Raw genomic sequence first — 22,633 nt, 5'->3', positions numbered from 1 at the left:
AAATGTAAACAAGTGTATCCATTACTTGACTAAATTCTCACTTCATAATTTGAGCCAAAATTTCAACTAGTTTAATGGAGGAAATCCATGAAAGAAAAAGTGTTTCCCTTTATTTTTCTAATTGAAAGTCTAAATAATGAATGAGTTCCAAAGGCATTAGGAATACACAAGGAAAGTATTGGTCTGCCCATACTGAAACTAAAATCTACTAGAAATAAGACCTCTGTTTTGGCTGGAGATTGAAGTATTACATACCTTAAGTGAATTTTTTTAAGGAAATCACTAACATACACCTTCACTGGCAGACTAAACATAAAAAAAAAAATTATACTTTTACCCGGTTTACCCCTAAAGTCTAGAAGCTCAGTTTGCTCAAGCTTTTCTCAGGTATCAATACTCTAAAAATGCTTCTGAACATTACCAGTAGAACCTTGAAAAGAACACAAACAACAGTATTTTAAGGTAATAACAAAGAAGGTGATGTGTGAGAAACAAGTAAATGAATAATAAATACCTGGGATATAAAGATCTATGTTAAAAATAGTTAATTAAAAGTATCTACATAAAGCAAAAATAAACAATAAATAAACATAGAGATCAATGACTCTCGAATGCAAACTTTGTGAACGTTTTGTAATACTCCATTTATGTCTCAGATTTTGATTATGGAGGCTCAAATGGTGCATGCTACATTACAGTTTATATTAAAAGTTTAATCATTTACTTATGTCAAAGAAAAATATTATGTCTTTTAAAGTCTACTTCTGGAAAATTAATGAGTAGAAAGAAGGTGTGAAAAGATCTTATGCAGTATAATCTGTGATTATCTCATTGAAGTTCTCTCATTTAGGAGCTGCATGCTTCATTTCCTTTCCTCTAACATATTCAACTACATGCATAAAAGCTGAATACATTTAAGTATGAACCTTCTGATCAATTTATTAAATATTTGCAGGAAAAAGGGAAGTGTACACTATTGCACAAAATTTGCACAGACAAATTATCCTATGGTCAGAGCTGAGGACTCCTATTAAAAGAATCTTTCATAAACACTATGCTAAACTCACCCACAGATCTCTAAGCTGGGTTCATAGTTATAATACTGTTTTGATAGGTAAGTTCAAAAAATGAGTTGCTGAAACTTCTGCACAAATCAGAGATATGCAAACCTAAATTTCAGTTCAGAAGTTGAAGCTGTTCCTTTCTTTTAGTGAGCAAATTCAAAATTAAAATGTTTATTATTATTATATTTTAACCTAAATATTTTTGACATAGGATTTATGACCACATTTATCCCTGAAACCAGAGCTTGTTCTTTAGCACAGCAATATATTAACCAAAGAAATGGTTATCACCATTGATGTTGCTTTAAAAGTATTTTCTGATGACATTTTTAGCTAGTAATTTTTAAAATGAAAAGAATAAATGAATTGAGGATTTTTTTCTTTTTAAGAAAACCTTGATTTTCTTTATTCTATACATTGATTTGCGAGATCTTTCCCCTCTTCTCTTTCTTCCCTCACTATATCAGCCTTATATCTTGTGTAAGAACTTAATCATTGTCCTAAAGACACAACCTTTTCTGCATTATTCATTATTATGTATATTTTGCAATATAAAACTCTAATAACCGTTATTATAGGTTGTTCAAGTCCTGTAATGATACTAGAGCAAGATAATTCATAGAAAAGATCCAAAGGCAATTCATTTTGTTTGCCATTATTTGATATAATTGACAGTTTTCTTTCTTACTTCTTTTTCCTCTTCCCTCTTTTATGATTCTAACAAGATTTTTCTTCCTGTTGAATAGACAAAATTACTGTGGTGAAATCCTTACTCCTGGCAAAGAACTTCAGAGTAGAGTCAGTGTCCAAAATGTCAGCAACAAACAGTAGCAAAGACAAGAACTTTAGGCTCAGGAGTAACTTCATCAAAAGGGTTCTGATCATACCTAAAATATTCTTAGTGTTAGAGCAGAATTATCATTTTAAATTAGGATCCATAGCCTAGGGGATAATGCAGAGAAATAATCAATTTTAAATAATTCAAAAGCAAAGTACCATTTGTTTGAGTGCCATAAAGTCAGTAAGAAATTAAACATAATATATGCTCACTGTCTGCCTTATAGCTATACAATAGAAAAATAAATACTGATTTATCTTTAAGAAGCAGAAAAATATGCAGAAAAAGCAAATTCATTTTTATCTCAATGATTTTGCCTTTCCTTTGCCTTCCACAGTATCCCCCACAGGGATTTAGCGGACATTGAGAAACTACCTTCCAGGGCCTGTCATATTCTGAACATAAAAAACCCATATTGACCCTGATTTCCATAGGAAATAAAATCAGACTCTCAGTAGTCAACCATAAAAAGCATATGATTTGAGGAAAATAATTTTCTGTAAGTGCTCTTTAGAGAACTTCTGCAGGCTTCACTGAGCTCCCATGAAACCTAATTCTAATTCAAATGCATAAAAATCTCAACTCTCTGGTTCTGCAGTACATACAGCACAGACTTGTTTTTAAAACCCTATCATCCCTAAAAAATTCTCTTGAAAATCTTCTGTCTTGATCAAAGCACCCCAGAAACTTCTTTTCAGCTGTGGAAACAAAATAGGAGAGCTAAAAAAAGCCTCAAAACATGTTCCATTAACAGTAAGCAGTTTATCTTATGAAGCTAGTAAAACAATTTGACATAACCACCCTTATGAAATTTAAAGACAGAATCAAGCTGAACAATTTAATTGGTCCAGTTCCAGCTGAAATTTTGAAACTTAATTTCTGGCATTAATTTAAACTTTGAGCCTGAGTTCTGGCAAGCAGAATCATAGGGCTCTTCTGTGAGGACTTGACTGAAAAATTTGAAAGTCAGGGTGTCACAGTAAATTCTGAAGATGTGCTGTCTCTGAGGTGAAATTGCTTGTTTCTTTTCATAGTCAGTGAAACTCAACAAGCTAGTGATAAATCTTTGTCTCAGGAACTCATGAAAGAAAACTCATCTTGTTAACTCAATGTTTCTTTCTAAGACTGACATTCCAGCTCAGCCCTATGCAAGACCCTTTTCACTAATGCATTTTAGGAGTGCACTTATTTCATCACTTTTTTTGTCTGTGCTTTTTAACTGAGTAAAGCAATATGTAAACATGCTAATTTAAAAACTCAAGAGGTACAATCCATATCCTTAAAAAAATCTTGAAGTCTAACTTTACAAAATTCTCAGATGCAAATCTGATTCTTCTGGTGAAATAGTGAAATGTTATTTTGGGGGAAAAAAAGAAATACTTTTCAGTACTGAAACTCTGACCTGTAGAGAGAAACATATTCTTTTTGTAACTTTTAATGTATTGCAATATTAGCTCAGGATTAGACTTTGCATGTGCTTTTTATTCAGGCAAAGTTGTCTGGTAACACATTTTTCAAAAGGAGTTATTTTAATTAGCATATTTAAAGACTAATATCTACAAATAATGCACATACCAGAGAAATCATTCCTGTAGGTTCCCCAAACAAGCATTTTCTATATTAGTCTGTCGCAGGGAAAAAAAAAAGGCCCAAGGACAGTTGGTATTTCTTACTGTCCTGCATAAATGCATTTGCTAAACAGTAACTTGAGTTCCTGAGACTAGAAACTGCTTATGTAAAAGTTGCCATCCTTACAAACTTGTGGTTTGTAATTGCAACACTTGGCACCTTTGAAGACCTAAAACTTTCTATAGGTTGATGCCTTCTAACCACTAGGGGTGACACAACCATCTTTGATCAAGCATATAGAGTGCCTGGCATCTCTGCAAACCTTTCTTGGAGCTAATGAATACTTGGCTAAATCTCATGTAGAGAACTCCTTTGTAGACCTCTATATTTAGGGGTCTGAATTTGAATTCCACTTTTAAAAGTGTAGTAACCATGGTGTTCAAATTGCTTGTTGGGGCAACTCTTTGAGCCATTTAATTATGCAACTGTTCCTAAGTTTTGTCTAGGGTGATGTACATCCCTATGGAAAGCAATCTGTGGAGAGTCTCTGATACAGAAGAAGAGGAATCATACTGACAAAGTAGCTGCTTAGATGTTTAGATGCAGAACCTAAGAGTTCTGCATGTGGTTCTAAGAAGGACAGTAATTAAAAAATAGTTTATGCTGCCTGAAATTTAAATCTCAACGTTTCAACTTAAAACTAGTGTGAGACCCAAAATGAAATTTTTAAGCCATTCATTTAATGTATATAAAGAAGTTTTACTTTTTTTCCCCTGAGGTTTTTCAGTTTTGGTTTTCGAGCTTTTTTTTTTCCCTCCTCATCACTAAAAGAATAAGGAGCTGATAATTTATAACTCTTTCTGGTGACACATGGTTCTGCATGGCAGATAATGTCCCAGATAGCTAAGGAAATAGAGCCAAAATATGTTTTATGCATTAATGTTTTATAAATGCAAACAGATTAATAATATTTTATCTTTGTCCGTTATTCATTAATATTAAATGAACAAACCACATACATTTCTTTATATCTAAAATAATTCATGCAAGATATTAAACATTTTAAACAAATGTCCATGTTGTGAAAATATTGTGTAAAATTAAACATGGTTAAATATTAAGTGCATACAATTTCTTCTTTACCCATATGTCTCATTGCTCTAATGAAGTACCAATTTTATTTTTGCTCTGCCATGAGCACAGATACAGGTGATGTTTGTATCCATCTTGGCTATGAACACCTGGATTACAGAGCAATTTTCCCAAGTCTCTATACTCTCAAATGAACACCATATAAAATCAAACAAATGGTAAAACCCAAGATTTCCAGATGACTCAGTGTATTTATTCTCTTGGAAATAAAGACAAATAACAGGCAACTCTGTTTTCCTCTCCATATTTTCAATTTGAGCCCATAAGGCAACTAATTTATAGCACACATAAGTCTTTTCTAGAAAGGATGTTTTGCAATGTTCAGGTTTTTTTTTGTTTTTTTTTTTTTCCTGGTCCTTTATAGATCTGTGACATTCAGCTTAGATTATAAAGAAAATAAGGTTTTTGTGAATAGTTTAATAGTACCTTATGAAGTTCCAGACCTTTATTAAATTCTTTTAGAGAAAAAATACATATATTGGAAATATATATAACTATGCAGTTAGCAATATTCATTCCTTTTTTATTAATTTTTTCAAAGATCAAAGTAATTTTATTCCAGAATGCTGAGCACTTTGAGTGCATATTAAGACACTTGACCCTCTCAGCCAAGTTTCTGCTTGGTATAATTAACTGAAATCATTCAAGATTCATTTTGATTAATCTCATTGGGCTCAGGTAATTGTTTATAAATAGGTAAAAGCTGAATTGACTGCCTGAAAAAAGCTCAAAACACTCACAGTAGAACTATATGCTTTCTTCAAAAAAAAAAAAAAGATCACTTTGTCAGTGTTTGGGAAGGTATCTAAATTTATTCTTCAATACATTCCATAAGAATAACTTTTAGCACTACTACAGTAACCTTCAGTTTTCCTTCTTCTAACTTTTTCATCCGTAAATTAGAAATCTGAATGTTATCCTTATGCATATTGTATGTCAAATGTCAAAAATATGTCAATACAAGCTTTGAATAAGTCTTTTTGTTTTAAATGAACATATGTTGCACATGTTGCATTTTCCCTAAACTGAGGATGTTAACTTCAGAAGAAAAGATTCTGAGAATTTAGGACTGCTCTTTATGTTATAAATTAATTAAAATTATGTCATTTAAAATGTCATATTTAATACTAAAAAGATGTAATTTTAAGAAATATCATACTTAGAGTATCTTCTTCACACTGCCACTCTAGTAGAAACTAAATTGAAATAAAAAGTGTCTTAAATCTCAACAGCTGTATATTATAATTAAATGCAAAATTAGTTAAACTTTCATTCAGAATGCTTGGTTTGTGACATCAGAGAAATTCAAACTATCTGCATGCTAAAATTGCAGCAGTTGAAAATACATCTTCATACATTAATACATATGATTTTCAGGTTTAAGTAACCACAGAATTTCCCAGATTTGTCTTTTAGCATAAAGTTGCAGTTTGAATTTATTTTATTGATTCCTTGTTAAGTGGTTTGTCTGTTGTATCCCCGTGTTCTCTCTAAGTTGGTTTACCCCTGGGTTTTACCCTCCCTCAAAGCTGTCCCTCATGCCATTCCCTGCCCCTTGTTCCAGCTCTTTCCCTGCCTGTCAAGGTAACCCAACCTTCTCTGCCTCTTATACCTCGGACCAATCCCTGACTGCAACATCCTGTTGTAATTCTGCTTCTCCTCGAAGCCCCATTGCCCCATGTGACCCACCCTTTCCACCCTCCTACCCCAATTGGCCCCAGACATTTGATGTAATCCCCTCACTCCTCCCCTGAGGATTCCCATTGGTTAGCTGTTTGTATCCACCCCCTGACTTGTACAAAACTCCTTGGACAATACAGCTAGGGGCTTTTTGTCCTATTCCCTTCACCTGGAATAAACTGTTCCTTGTGGAACCTCAAGACAGAGAGCCTCCTCCTTTCTCCTCTGCTGGTCCCTGTCATGGCTTGTGTCTGCAAGTGCCTCTAAAGGTTCTGCCTCTGGTAAATCCCCACACCGAGGCAGTTCCCCACTCCTGGCGTGGTGCCGGAGTTCTAAGAACTAGCCTGGGTTGCGGCAGTCGCTTCAGGAAAACATTCATTTTTTTAATCCTTACACTAATATTGTCTGCTTTAAATCTTGATTCCAGCTTACCATAATAGTCCCTTGGTTGTGTTCTCCATTATTAGTGAAAAGTGATTTGTTTGTTTTACCTATATATATATATATATTTCAATATTACTTACATGTTTAACTATTGTATTTGTATATGAATATACATTTTAATATAACATAGGCACATTTATTCAGCATTATCTGTGCAAGGTTGCTGAAAATCAGAATTACTTTTGTTTCTGGTTAAAACCACAGACTTCCAAAGAGCAATAATCAGAAACACAGAATTACTGTGCTGAGAGAAGATATGAATCACTGAGAGCTAAGCAGTGACATCTCTCTTTATACAACAAAGATGCCATTGGTGGCAAGTTGCTGCAGAGCAAAGCCGCCTGCTTCAAAGGGTTTGCCAGACCATCATAGGGCTTGCTGCTGAACATGGACTGAAATAATAACCTAGACATTATTGAATCAGAACTAGTTAGGATCACCAGGAAATCCCATTTCATTTTGCAATGAATGAAACACAAACATACATGTGCTGGTCCCAACCTCACATGACCTGCTAGACACTGCTTAGCTACCACTGCGCAATTAGATTGAAGGTGAAATTCAATATTGCTAGTTCTCATTGTAGGGGTTCCTAGGAATGTCCAGGTTACATTTTGGAATTACTGTACATGTAAAGACAGCATTATTTGGTATTGCTGGTGATTTTAAAAATAGCTAGCACCTTTGATAGCACCTGAGACTACCTCAGATAAACCTTACATCTACAAGGAACTGAGAAATACTTTTTCTTCTCTAAAGATACAAAAATGTGTAAGCTTTTGTAAAACAGAAGAAAAACAGACAGGATGAAAAAGTATTGTTTTATTTTTGGCATATGCTTGCAATTAAATGTATTGTAATACCAAGTATTTCCCACCATTTCACCAAAGAGTACAATGGTCTTGATGAAAAGATGCTTAATGCAAGCTGAAGAAACCTGTCTTTCATTGTTTGCAGTCAGATAGGCAAAACCACGGCACTAGCGACCACCAAATTCCTGCTATTTATCTCATCTTTCACTTCTAATTCTTACAGAAAGTTTTGTTATATTTTTAGAATACTGGGAAGCTCAGGGAATGCAGCTGTCCAGAAGGAGCAAGTAGATAGACACAGTAGAATGTGGAATTTCAGTTGAGGCATTTGATGTACAAAGTGAAATAGAAATTACATTTGATGAGATTCTGTTTGCAGTCCTCACACTTGTGAGACTGACAAGACAATTCCCTCTCTGTCTGTCATGAATCCTATAGCTTGTCTCTGTGTGGCTTATAATTCTGCTGTGCAGCTGCTCAAGGGAAGAACCACTGGAGGTGTAAACACTTCTCATACATTTTATCATCATAGTAAATTAATTGAAGTTTCTGAAGAGAATTGAATAACACAATACTGAAAATGCCATTGCTGTTCCGGTTTTTGTTTTTTTACCGATACTGCTGCCCCAGCAGTATTCAATAAGAATGACAGATGACAATTATGAAAAAAATAGGCTTCAGTTCTTCTTTTACATTTATTATCGAATCATAAGAGCATAGAATGGTTCGGGTTGGGAGAGACCTTAATGATCATCTAGTTCCAAGCACTCTGCCAGAGGTGGTGAGGCTTTCCAAAGACCAAGTTTCTCAGAGACTCATCCAACCCAGCCTTGACCACTTCCAGGGATAGATCATCCACAGCTTTGCTGGACAAGTTGTTCCACTGTTTTACTACTCTCATATATAGTCTAAATAAATCCTCTTTCAACTGAAAATCATTCCTTATTATCATACCCCTACATGCCCTTCTGAAAAGCCCCTCTGCAGCTTTATTATAAGCTATATTTTAGGTACTGGAAGGCTGCTATAAAGTCTCCTTAGAATCTTCTCTAAGCTGAACAACCCCAAATCTCAGCCTGTCTGCATAACAGGGGTAGTCCAGCTCTTTGGGTATCTTTGTGGCCTTCCTCTGGACCTGCTCCAGCTCCATGTCCTAATATTGAGGGTACAATAGCTGGATGCAGCACTTCAGGAGGGGTCTCACAGGAGCAGAGCAGAGGGCCAGAATCACCTCCCTCAACCTGCTGGCTACCTATCTTTTGATGCATTCCAAGATGTGTTTGGTTTTTCAGACTGCAAATGCCCATTTCCAGGTGATGCTGAGTTATTTATCCTCCATACCCCCAAGTCCTTCTCCACACATCTCCTTTGAAATATGTGTGTGTCATGGTACATGTATTTATAATGAATATATAATGCACATATGTACTATTTTTTCCCTTACTAGAAGCAGACAGATAAGGATTTTATCTTCAGTGCAAATCCTGTGGGGTTTTTTTTTAAAGAAATACTAAACTTCAAATATTTTCAGAGTAAAATTTAGAAGAAAATGCTTTTCAGAGGAATTAAAAACTTTCTAGTTGCTATGACAGATGTTTTAAAATGAAAAGTTAAAGTAAAAAAATTAAATTTCGTTAAAAGTCAAAGTATAACAAAATGCCAACATTTTGCAATTCTTTTTTTGCCCTTAAAAAACAAACAAAATAAACCAACAAACCAAAAAAACCCCTCTTGCTAAAATATATTTCAGTCTTAACTGTTTATATTTCAGTAAACCAGAACTTCTAACCAGATAAAATATTTTGCAGTCCATGAACTGTCAGTTTTCTCTCACCTAAAGGATATATAATAAATCAGTCAACTAAAATACGTAAAAAGACAGAATATCATGTTTCAGGGCAAAAAGCAGCCTGTCAGTGATGTGTTTTAGGGAGAGAATTGCTTCGCTCCGGTTATTTCGTAAGCCCATCTTTTAAACACAGGCAATCTCTATGAGACAACAAACTTCAGGGGAAATTACTGCTGTGCTGCTGAATTTAGCTAGAGCGAAAAGCCTGGAAAGTAATGCCTCCTGCCGATATAGCACCCTCCTGCAGTGGCCCCGATTGAACTGATGTGCTACACATACACATCAGCAACCTCCTCTGGGACCTCATAGGGGTCAGTTAGTGATCATCATGTTCCACCTTGGCAGAGGCACTTTTACTGAGGTGATCTCAAAAACACATGAGGGCACAAGACCCAACTCCTCCGACTCATCAGAATGTGGGCTATTGGACCTATTTTTCATCTGAGTTTCACTTGATAGACATAGAATTTTTTTCTGAATCCATCTCTGAAGTATGACATTCAACTAAAGTTAGAACTTAAAACTAATGTCCTTACTCAAGCAACATTCTAGTCAGTTTAGGGTTGGGGAGTTCTATGCCATTGGTATTTACTCTGACCTTTCAATGAACTGTAACTAATACATTTGGCCTCATGTGATCCAGTGTAATGTTATTTTTGCATTGAAGGAATGGTTTTAAAATCTCTTCCCTTTGATTTACATGAAAAATCTTAATAATGTTTTATATAATATTTTTACTAAGCCTATTCTGTTGCATCGTGGTTTGGGGTTTAGGTTAGGGTTTCTGATCTGTTAGCTAGCCGTGTTCTGTGTACCCCCATGCAGCCCCTGTGTCTCTTCCCCCCCCACGGCTGTTGACTCTGGGCCCCTGACTGCTGGAGCTTCCGCTGTCACTCCTGTGACCACTCCCCATCCTGCCCGGAGGGTACGGTGCCCGTCACTCCGATCTCCCAACCCTGTTCGCCCCAGAGCCCGGGGTCTGCCCCAGTCGCATCCCTGTTGGGTGCCGTGGTCCACGTCATCGCCACAGCACCTGCCCCCATTTGGCGGGAGGACCCCTGCTCTCCTTGCTCCATCCCCAATATAATACCACACCTCAGAGTGCTCGCAGCCGTTTTCCTCACGCATGAGCTGGAAGCGGGTCATGGTGCCTCAGCGCAGCTCCCTGCGACAATAAAGGACTTTCAGCCTTCCACGTGCGGGGAATATGGACGTTCCTTCACTCTTTACTAGTGTCTCTTGCTTGCGGTGGCGAGAAATCCACTGGCACCCCCGCCGGGACATCGGCACAGAGCCGAGTCCGGAAACACGCGGTGATCCTGGGTCCTGGAGAGATGTGGTACTGCTCTAGGTGCCGGAGCTGCCTGGGGACTAGGAAAACACCACAAGACACCACGCTATTCTTGCAGACACATTTTCCTTTACTATTTAAAATCAGACAACCTGTGTAACTGAAAGGACAGAAAGAATATTCAGTTATGGGGTTTCAGTAGGAAGACCCTTCAGTCATTTTCCTTTGATTTTACTTTTTACAGACAAATTCATTACTTCAGAATTGTCCAAAATACTAGAAAACACTGTTATTTTTACTTATTCTTCTATCTGCAATAATAAGGAAAATTGTTTGAACATTGTGTTTTGGAAAAATTAGAGAACTCATTGAATAATATCACTGTACCTGTAACTACATCAGTCAGCCCTGGTTTGTATTATTAATCCATTTCTATATAAAATACTATGTTTTTTTGAACAGTGTCTAATTATATTATAAATCCTAGGAAATAATTCTGTCAGACCTTATGTTATTCCTCTAACATATGCTTGGAAAATATTTTTAATATGTCTTCACTGCTATTTCCATATAAGGTCTTTTGTCTGAGAATCAGCAGCTGGTTCAAAAGAAAATATGAAGATTTTCAGCAATTACTGATGGTTTGAGAAAGCACTGACCCCTGGGTAAAATGAATAAACAGTGGAGCTGAGAACAAAAGGAGTCCTTAGAATACTATTAACTCACAGTAATAAGGCAGACATGATGTACTGGGGTCAGTACAAATCTCATTTGTAGATAAGCCATAAAGAGAAATCATTCCATCACCAAAGAAAGGTCAACAGTTAAAGTCTGATATGATTGTTTTGAACTAATTTTCCAGTGACAAATTTCTGAACTATGAAGGAATTCTTCCTTTTCAGAAATATATTTCAGGGTCTTTTTAAATGGCACTTCATGTTTCTAGATGCACTTAGCAAAGAAAAATCTTTTGGGAACATTTTGGATGAAAGAAAAGAAAGACAATATTCAATTTCATTTCTAAAGTAGTCGAAGTAAGGTTCGCATATAATCTTTATAATTTTACGGCACCAAATCTTTTGGAAAACAGTATCTTTTTTGTGTAGTGTAACTCATTTCAATATAAACATGAAGTATAAGGAGGAAAAATATTTTTATTAAATTATTTTAACAAATTATAGAGATATTTAAAATACCACAAATAAAATTAAATAAGGTCATGTTTCTTTACTTGGACTTGATTGTTCACTCATATTTTTGTTCTGATGTGAATTTTTTTTAACACAACTTTGGGCTCAGAATGTTATCCTTAAGGAAAAGAAGAAATAATTAAATAGCCTGTGAACCACTCTCAATTTCCTTCCAATCGGACATTGATAGTTGAATATTTGGAAAAAAACATACCACTGTTGGTTTAACTGTGCTTACATTTTTTCTGTTGCAGCCCCCATACAACACAAGGACTAAAAACCCTTGTGTTGACTTTTCCACCTTGACTTTTCCTATGCATCAATCTGGGAGAAAGTTTCCCCACTTTTGAAAACCAGAATGTGTTAATGAAGATCCTATGGCTGAATCTCATTTCAGCACTTTTTTGTAAACCTCAAAAAAAATGCTGGTCAGCTTTGTGGATAGTCAAATACTCATTAAAGAATATAGATATAAAGGCTGTAGCAAGAAGGATGAATCCCTAGCTTGATAGAAGGGGAAACATGAAATTGAATGGAGGAGTGTCTTCCCCATTACACTTCTGACAAAGTGCGTAGGATTTTATGTACATGACCCAACACCTTTCTACTGCAATTTACAGAAATTATGTTGACACAGGTGTTTTGGCTGCCTTAGAAGGCAGTGCAAAAACTCTTCCAGGGAATATCCTATTCTGTTCCTAAAAGTGTACAAAAGAAGTGAAATAAACCACAGGAGTTCCTGATTTGTATCAACTTATGGAAGAACAGTTTGGGAGAGGAATTTGTTTAGTGCCACTCCAAAAATCAATAGAAATGCCATGTACTTTGAAGTCACTAAATAAAATAAGACCATAGATAATTAGATAGTAAAAGCATTGAATGAGGCAATTAAGCTGGTATATAAATTGTAAAATCCTAATTTCAGAGCTTTCATAAGGGTTTTTACCAGGCCATGATATTTTATCAATAATGCTTATTGTTTTTCAGATGGTGACAAATGTATTTTATTTTAATGTGCGCAATTTCATTTCATTTTCTGCTTTTCTATAGAAATGTGACAATCTTACTCTTATTTCTCCTAAGTCTGGGACCTCATTCATACCTCTACTCATTTATTGTAATTTCTCAATTCTGTTGAGAAACTTAGGAAGAGGTATTGGAAAATTAACTGAAAGCTTCAGATTCAGATGCCTGCTTTTTAAGATCCTGCAACTCTATTGGCAATATTTTCACTGGCTAGACTGTTTGAACTTTGTGTCATTTTCTTATGATCAAACCTGCTTGCTTTTATAGTTTGGCATAATGTTAACATTAATACTGGTTTGAAAATCTTCTAAAAGCTTTCCTCATCAAATGCATGTTAATCATTCTAGGGCTTGTACATGGAAGCTTTTGTGTTTTGCTACAAAAAAAGTTACTTTTCAAAACTACTGACACCTCAGAAGCCTAAAAGAAAAGAGCATGTTAAACTACTAAGTCCTGGCCTTACCTTGACCCTCCTCTGTTCTCCAGAGTTATATATTAAAACTGTTACAAGCTTGATGTTAATTAATTCAGAATCTTAATAATTCTGCCTATTCAGAAGATTCACTAAAGCAAAAGTTCTAAATAATTATGGTCTGAGGACATAATTATAACTCCAGCAATAAGTTCTACAAAATCATTCATTTGACTTTTTCTTTTCCCCTCAGTAGTATTTTCAATGGACAATTTAAAAAATTCTAATGGTAAATTAAAAATCAGAGCCTAAAAGCATATTTTATGAGATGTGAATTATTTGATTTGGCTGAAGCCTTCAGATGAATTTGATGTCATTTTCTCTTCTTCTAAAATAAATTAAGAGTATGGACTGCATAAGGATAAACATCATAGCTTTACTTTGTTGAACAAAAGGAAAAAAGTACTTTTCTCCAGCTCACTTCAAATAAACGTCTCTAAGGTTAACATGCTCTGGAATGAATTAGGGGAGAATCTAAGCTGCTTGTACCCTTTCAAGCAAGGAACTGTAGCACTAATAAGGACTAGAGGAAGGCTGAACCTAAATCAGGTGCCAAGAATTATTTAGCTTTGTCTCAAGCTATTCAACTTCTGAAGGATGAATCAAAAATATAAGATAATGAGCAGGGCAAGACTGAGAACTGCTTTCCTATTACATTCTTTCTCCTCTTCATTGTAAAAGTAGTAAACTTCCGAGAATTGCCTGAAATGTGGCTTTTAAACCTCAAGAACTATTACAACATAGAAACTTCAATTACAGCATGGATACACTTAGCCTGTGCTTCAGCAGCTGAGGATGATGCCTTGCATAAAAAATTTGATTGATGGACTCAACATGGTCAGTCATATGGGTGGAACAGCTCAACAGGTTGTTGGAGGCCTGCACCATATTTCTCATTATGGCTGTGTGTGAAGGTTGACAAACCTAGCAGTATATAACTTCAGGAATTCAGAGCAGAATTTTCCAAGATAGGCACTAATAACTTGAGCTTCATGGAGGAGTTTCTCTATGCCTTTTTAAATCAAGCAAAGTAGAAGCAGTCCCTAATGGTGTTATGCATGATAATCAAATTTCCTGGTTAAAATGTACTCACCCAGAGGTCACATCTGAAGCCCTCAAATCTTGTTGCAGAGCTCTGCAGTATTGCTTGTCTTCTCAGCAGAGGTCTGCTGCTTTGGAGGATAAGGAAACATTTGCATAAGAATGTTACACAACTCCACAGTTTAAAAAAAATCAACAATTTATGACTGACAATGACAAAGAAGAAGCAAGATACGAAGAAAGCAGCAGTACCACAAACCAAGAACTAGATTGCAATTCAGTGGGTTTTGCTTTTTTGTTTTTCCCCCAAATATGTATATAATTGGAGAAAAGGGGCTTCTGCTAGCTTATTTTGTGGTGCACTTCTTACCTGAGAGGAAGGCACTTCTACAGTATAGACTTTTTAATATAAAAATATACTTCTTAAATAATTGAAAAGGTGCATACCTAAGTCCCTAACTTAATTAAAATGTAGATAACTTTCTATTTTACTGACACAATGGCATTTCTGTGTTCCTGTAGTCATTACTTAATGCTCATGTCACTTAGCCTACATTAGAAGTTTAGCTTTGTGGTTTTGAGGCTGACTTCAGTTTTAAGAAAAAAACAAGACAGAACTTGCATGAGCTATTTTATTAGAAAATAATTTCTCCTCTCTCACAAAGTTTTTTCTCAGCCATGTGTTCTCTTTCAGACGTACACAAAACAAAAATCTAAATTATGGTCACAGTGAGATCACCATACCATGATCTTTGCTCTCAATTGCCCTGTTGTTTCATGACTTACAAGAGGAATGCCTCAGTTGTCAGTGTCTCTTGGGCTTGCCCCAGTGGCGTGTGAATTTCTAGCTAAACTGTGCAGTGATTTTTTTCTATATCTGTAAGCATCAGATCAAGAACAGTTGGCAAAGAGCATTTCCAGGCACATTAGCTAATTTCTGTAGTGAAACAAGTCTCAGCTATGGTTGTTTTGCTGGAGTCACACAAAGATACTGTACCAGAGGTAATTCAGTTCAGTGTGTAAACAGGCTTATGTCAGCAACAGAAACTGAATAAAGCCATTACTTCATGGCTTCTCATTTAGTCATTACTTAAACTCCAGCAGAAAGATTTTTTGAAATTCAATACACAGTTTCCTGCTCTTTTGATCTAAAAGAGGAAAATGATCTCTTTTCAAAGAGCCAATGTTTAAAAGAACATAGGAATGAACATTTTACAACTGTAAACTGCAAGCATGTAAATTACTGGGAGCAGTTCCTGCCTTTGTTGCTGGAGATAAAATGAGAGCTTTGTTTAGCTGGAGGCACAGTGAGTGATAAGCTCCCCTGATGGTTTTATAGGGTTCTTGTTGTTTGGTTTTAGGGGGCTGTTTGTGGTTTGGTGTGGGGATATTTTGGTGCTTTTTAAAATTCAATTTATATTATTTTTTTGTTCATTTGCTTTAATTTTAAATCCAGATTCAGCTTTAAATACAAAATCCTAATTCAGTGGTTTTAATTATTTTGTAACAAAGTTTCACATCTCTTTTACCTGAAAATTTGATCACACAGGCTTATTTCCACATTATTTCTATGATTTTAAGGTAAGCATCAGATATCCTATTGTTTCTAATCTAGAAAGGCTGGTATCCAGTATGTGTCATTTATTTGAATGAATTCATCAGAACTTGAAAAATGTATGAAATTTAAAAGAGTTAATTTTTTAAGGAGATTATCTAGATTAGATTATGACTACTGAAAGTACATTTATTGGTCTTCAGAGTAGATGAGTGAAATGCAAATAGAGGAAATATTTGAGGAGGAACTTCAGGCTTTCCAGTGTTTTTAAAGGTATATTAAAACAGTTTTCACCATGGCTTTCTCAGAAGCTTCATTATGACAAAGAACCTTTCCGCAGTGATCAACCTAGAAGTATATTATACCAAAAATATTAACCTTAAAAAAAAAAATTATTTTGATTCAGAATTGTAGGTCATGCTAGCAGAAGCAGTGGTTAAGAAGACTAATAAATTAATGCATTCTTATGAACATTTCTTATAACGTGGGATTAAAGGTAGTAGAGAAGAGGATGATAAAAAAATTCCATGATGGTTATTTATGACAGAAAGGAGAATACAAACTCCAGGGATTTGGGAAAGAGGACTTAGAATTATTGAGGTACAAGTGAATAGAAAAATAACTGAAAATCATTTCTCCAAGGCACTGGTTATATTATGCATGTTATATATTTACTTCCTGATCATCTCATTTAAGAGGCTGCCTTTAGTATTGTTTGCCAGGTATATTCTCATTTCTTTCTGTAGCTCTAGAGATTGCTGTTTAAATGATACATAGTTTGCAATTTTTTTTTCCCCAGGTAAAAATAGGTAAGACTAAAGGTCACAGATGTCTCCAAAACACAGAAAATACTGACATCCTTCAGCTCTCAATGTTTCATAAACTTACTAAGTCTTTCCCTGTTGATCTGGAACTTCTCCAGTGCTTTCATACCTATCTAGATGAAGTTGTCTGGCTCTTAGATGAACCATAAAATGATCCAGAAAGTAAACAAAATATTGCGTACTTCTCTTGTGGCATCTGTTTTCAGGTATAATCTGTATATACCTCACTTATACTGACTGGATTGCATATTGAATAAAATGTGTTCTTAAAAATACTTGGATGTATCTTTTTCAAAATTGAGAAAGAAGAGTAGATTATGCCCACTTTTTACAATTTATAGCATTGGTATTTGGCCAAGGGTAATGAACTTTAATTAGATGCCATCTCTGGTACGTACAGCTTAAACATAAAATTGATCCCTTACACCAGAGTCTGTATCATCTAAGTTATTGATTAGGATCTAAGTGGGATATGAGAGGAACCTACAGCTTAACATTTTTATGGAAAAAAAGTGCAGTTTCATAGAGACAGTGGGATTTTGAAAGACTTGTAGGAGGCTTGTACTTGTGCTTTTTCCTGCAGAGAACACAGTTTTGGCCCCTTCTAGTAGTGTTGCCTTAGTGAGGGGAGGGGGGGCAGGCAGTGCCTTATTTTTAATTTATAAAAAGCTGAATTTATATATTGTGTTGTTACCTGGGTTTCCTGTTAGTTGCAACTTGTTTACTTCTTGTGCTCCATATACTTGAGATGAAGATTCGGGCATGTATCTTTAGCTGAAGCATCTCTTTCCCTGAGCAATTTAGTGTACATTGTGCATGATCTTTCTCCTTCTACTATGCTTCCTCTGTTGCGACAGATGACTTGGGGTTTGTTTGTTTCACTGATTGGAATGAATAGGATTACCAAATACCCCTACAAATAAAGACAAATGTTGAAAAATTGAACAACATAAAATTCTTATTCCTGGTTGAATGGAAACACAGAAATTCCGATGCTCCTGCCTTTAGAAACTGTTCTACTGTCTTGGCTTCTTTTATGCAGTAACTTAGGAACTTTATTCCTAAAATAATCAACTTGATAACCATAATTCTATCTACTTTCCTCATCCAGGTTTAGTAAATAAGTCAACTTTGTACACAGGGGAATAGGCCTGGTCAGCAAAGTCAGTTGTCATTAATATCAGGGACAAGTTGGACAGTTTGAGCGCTGCAACTGCTTACTGCAGAGTCAAAGCATTGGGCTTAGTTTAACTTTGGCAGTGTAGGAGGAAGAGGGGAAAATAAAAGTTAATGAGCAAGGAAACTGAAGAAGCTGTCCAATGGCTGCAGATTGCTGGCACAGATCCTTCCCTTGCTCGTGTCTTCGGCTGCCGCCCACCCCTACTCTTCACCTGCGTGGCAAGGCAAGCTGCAGCGTGCACAGGGCTGGCTGAGAGCAGCACCAGCATCCTCGGCTGCTGCTGCTCAAAATGAGGTCAAGTAGGAGCCGCCTCTCATTTGATGGGACATTGATTTGGACCTCTGCCCTCCAGCCAACTGCCAAGTTTCCCAAACCTGTTGGGAAGTGCCTTATCTCTAAGACTCTGTGCTGTTCTGTCAGCTTTGTTTAATGAGCCATCAGATTCAGAAGTTACTGATGTGAGACAGATAGACAGCTGAAAAAGTATGGTGTTTGCACAAGCAAAGCTTCTTTAGAAAAACAGGCTAGTGCAAACTTAAGAATTAAATTTAAAAAATCTAAGACAAGTGAAACGACAGCAACAGAAATATCACCTAAAAAAGAATAGAGCTTGAGAAAAAAAAAAAAAAAACTGGAAAAGAGATATTAAAAGAAAGAAGAATCAACAAAGATTTCAAAGCAGGAAAAGGATATAAAATAGGAATATAGGCAACAAAAGAAGAGAAAAAAGAAAACCTGAGCTAGACTAGGAATTAAATATGGAAAAAGAACAAAAAGTGTTCAGATTTAAAGAAAAGCAAAAGTAAGGCAAAGGTGTGAGCTAGAACTGAAGATGGACAGTTAAATTCACTTATATAATACTTTTTATTACTCATGCCAGGTTTAGGATTTCCAGAAAAACTTAAGTTATTGTTCCCTGGATATCTTTACTGTCTCAATCCATGCATAACATGAATCTTTCCATTTCTTAACTAGTTAGTCTTAAAATCTTAAATTGTCTATTACTGTAGTAAAAATAAGTTAGAAGATTCAAAATTTATAAAATCACATCAAATGTATAAACTTTCTTTACCTTATCTTAGATTTTATATAATAAATCTATTTTCAAGTGAACTCTAATTTCATAGACTCAATGGATAAATCATTAAAAATTCTCTAGAACTTTGGCATTTATCTTGGTACTCCCAAAGTTCTGAAATAAGCATATTTATTTTTAAGAACAATAATCTTTTAATACAAGTTTGAAAATATTGATCACAACATACAAGTAAAGTAATCTAACATAGGGTCCCATCTGAAGCTCATTGATCTGCAATTTTAGAGGCTTACTTTCACTGCTTATTTATTTAGCTACTTAGTTGATAGTCTATGCTTGGGGGAAGGTCTTTTTTTATTAAAATTTAAGTGCCTCTAATTTTGAAGTATAATCTGTAAGTCTATATCATCCCTACAATGATCACAGTGTCACCTGGCAGTCAGAGACACCTTGAATTTTTGTTGGTGGGCTGCATGAGAGAGAATTAATTTTTTTCTACTTTGGTTTTCTAACAGTGCTTTAAAAGGAATATTCAAAATATATGAGTTTACAGATGAGGATTGGTGATGAGTAAGGCTGACGAAAGCTGCATTTTTTTTGCAAATTCTATCATTACTAAATTATCATGGAAATTGTGCATCACACATGCATTTTTTGTATTTATTTTTTAATGAATTTATTTCTTTATTATTTTTAGTAGAAGGATATAAAGCACTTATTTGGATTGACCTGAACCATTCAGAAGCTGTAGATATTCTAACTCCATTTCAGCAGAAACTTTATACCATAACATATCAGGTATTTATTCTGTCCTTCACAAGATGGTAATAAACCCCGATGGAAAAAAAAAGTATTTTATAATAGTCTGTTATCTAATAGTCCGCAGCATCTCTCTGTGTTTTCCCTGTCCCTGGGCAGCTCTGGCACCTAAAGTAGTGTCTCATCCCTCTGGGACCCAGGATCACTGCGTGTTTCCGGGCTTGGCTCCGTGCCGCAGTCCGGGCGGGGGTGCCAGCGGATTCTTGCCACTGCGAGCGAGAGACACCAGTAAAGAGTGAAGGAACGTCCGTATTCCCCACGCGTGCAAGGCTGAAAGTCCTTTATTGCCACGAGGAGCTGCGCCGAGGCGCTGCGACCCGCTCCCAGCTCGCGCGTGAGGAAACATGGCCTTGGGCACTCCGAGGCATGGGATTACATTGGGGAGAGAGTGAGGAGAGCAGGGGCCCTCCCGCCCAATGGGGGCAGGTACCGTGGTGATGATGTGGACCATGGCACCCAACGGGGATGCGGCCGGGGCGGACCCTGGGCGCTGGGGCGGACAGGGGATGGGGATTCGGAGTGAGGGGCACTGAACCCTCCGGGCAGGACGGGGCGTGGTCACAGGAGTGGCTCTAACAGCCAGGGACCCGGAGTGAACAGCCGCGGGGAGGGGGGAAGGGGAACACACACAGGGGGTGCGCGGGGGCACACAGAACACAGCTAGCTAACAGATCAGAACCCCTAACCTAAACCCCAAACTGCGATGCAACAATAGTCTCTATTCATTTATTGACAAGTTAATGCTGCAGCAAAAAACAATACTGAAAAAGACTCCCAAAGCAACCCACTGAATCCACTACTCCAATACTCCAATACTAAGGGGCTCTTCTTCATAATGCTTATGATTCAGAAATCTTATAAAATAATTAGGCGTAGTGAAATACTAACTTTGAACAAGCACTGGCATTTTCTGTTCATTTTATAGATTGGATGACTCTGAGATCAAAACCCTGTCCTCTTTGTGTTTCTTGAAGGTCGCTCTAAGGTACTCCAGGCTCTTCTGTATGGAGCTGGACAGAAGCAGAAATATTAGCAATTCATTAACTAGCCTTTGCATTTTAATGACATTAAGTACAGCATTAGGCTAGAATTTGCATTATAGAAGCTTTATCCTTAAAATTTATTTGTTCAGCAGCATAATTACATGTAGTGTTGAGGAAATAACTTAATTTGGCATTTTTCAACATGCTGAGGTGGTGCAAGTTTTATACCTAATGTTGGACTATTTCTTTTAAAGCCGTCCTTCCTCTTGTCCCCACGATAAAGCTGCTAAACAGGATAAAGTATGTCCATCCATTAAGCCAGGATGTGTAATCTGTTTTCACTGACTTTTCATGAATCATGCAGCAAGAGGTGTGGAAATCAGTGTTTGCTGAGGAAAGCTTAGCTGGTATATTGTCCCTAAAAATATCAAGGTTCCTTGTGGTGAAGGAGAGTTAATATATGAGGTGATTGGAGGCAGCTCTTTGAGAGGATGGTTGACAGGATACTAGTACTGAGTCAAATGAGAAACAATAAACATCAGTCTAAAAATTTCAGAGAACCTACATTTCTCCTTAGTTCTGCATGAACAGTGGAAAAATATTTTTATCTGACTTTTTTTTTTAGTCTTCTCAATATGGAGTATATGTCAAAACCAAGGTCTTCTTAATTATAGTCTAAAATGACTTCTTTATTAACTACCAGCAAACCAACTCAAATATATCTACACTATATTTAAACCCATTGTTTACAATTTGGTACCTATCATCCCTTCATAGAGTCATAGAATCATTTAGTTTGAGAAAGATTTTAAGATCATTGAGTCCAACTGTTAATCCAGCACTGACAGCTCATATTCAGAAGGCTGTGGACCAGCACCTTCAGAATCTTTTCCCACCAGTAGCTTTCCAGCCAGCCCCAAGCCTGTAGCATTGCACCAGATACTGCTACAGTTCATGGAGGACCCACAATGGAGGTAAATATTTACATGAAAAGTTTAAATCAGTGCAAGAGCCCTCTACAGTCTCGTCTACAGGTGTGGAAGAGCAAACTAAAACATAATTTCCCAAGTATCCTTCACCTGTGCTACTTTGTGTGGCTAAGACTCAGGAATAAAAGGGTAGGAAGGAAAAAAGGAGAAGAAAAGAATTTGGTCATGGGAAAGAGGAGATGAGGAGAAACAATATTGATTTAATGTTTGTCTTTGTTCATACTACTAGAATCTATTTTAAGATGGAATAGATTAAGTTATTTTTCCGCTAGTTGGATCTATTTTAGCCCAGGCTTACCCACCACAGAAACAAATGTTCTGTTTTATGGAATATAAACCACCATTAGGTGAATCAGGTGAATGAATGAATTAGGTGAACGTCTAAGTGATAGGACCACTATATTCTGCAATTAGGTATTCTTACTTACTGTTAAAATGCAAGATATTCTTTTGCCCTGCATCGCGTAATACTTAATTACCAACTTGTATAAAAAAAAAGAATTTTATCAATTTTGGTGCTGACATGCAGGATAAGATTTGAAAGCAGTTAAGGTAATAGGTTAAGTAAAATAGATACCAACAACTCAGTCTGATATTCAAGAGATTATATTTTATAGGGAAAAATCCCAATTTTTTTATACTTATCAATAACTGGGTGAAGAAATAGAAGAAGCAGTATTAGTGAGTAAGCAGTAGAAATGAGCAGGGGTACTGCAAGTTACAATGAATAATAAGTCAAATGTTTTTTATTCTGTTGTGTGTACAACATATACAATAGATATATTGTCTGAAACAAAATTAATTGATTTTTCCATCTCA

General features: G+C 36.1%; 1 long non-coding RNA gene across 1 annotated transcript; it reads right to left on the bottom strand.

Annotated features, from left to right (window-relative positions):
- Window positions 1–10,940: 10,940 nt before the first annotated feature.
- Window positions 10,941–21,221, bottom strand: LOC137467195 (uncharacterized). The gene is made up of 3 exons (XR_010995436.1): window positions 20,731–21,221; window positions 14,481–14,559; window positions 10,941–11,360 (listed from the first exon to the last, which is right to left on the bottom strand). It is a non-coding gene; the product is annotated as an uncharacterized lncRNA (long non-coding RNA).
- Between the last annotated feature and the right edge of the window lie 1,412 nt (window positions 21,222–22,633).

Source organism: Anomalospiza imberbis, chromosome 2 (genome assembly GCF_031753505.1).
Source record: "Anomalospiza imberbis isolate Cuckoo-Finch-1a 21T00152 chromosome 2, ASM3175350v1, whole genome shotgun sequence".
Taxonomy (NCBI): Eukaryota; Metazoa; Chordata; class Aves; order Passeriformes; family Viduidae; genus Anomalospiza; species Anomalospiza imberbis.
This window is presented reverse-complemented; position numbering and strand designations above follow the sequence as displayed.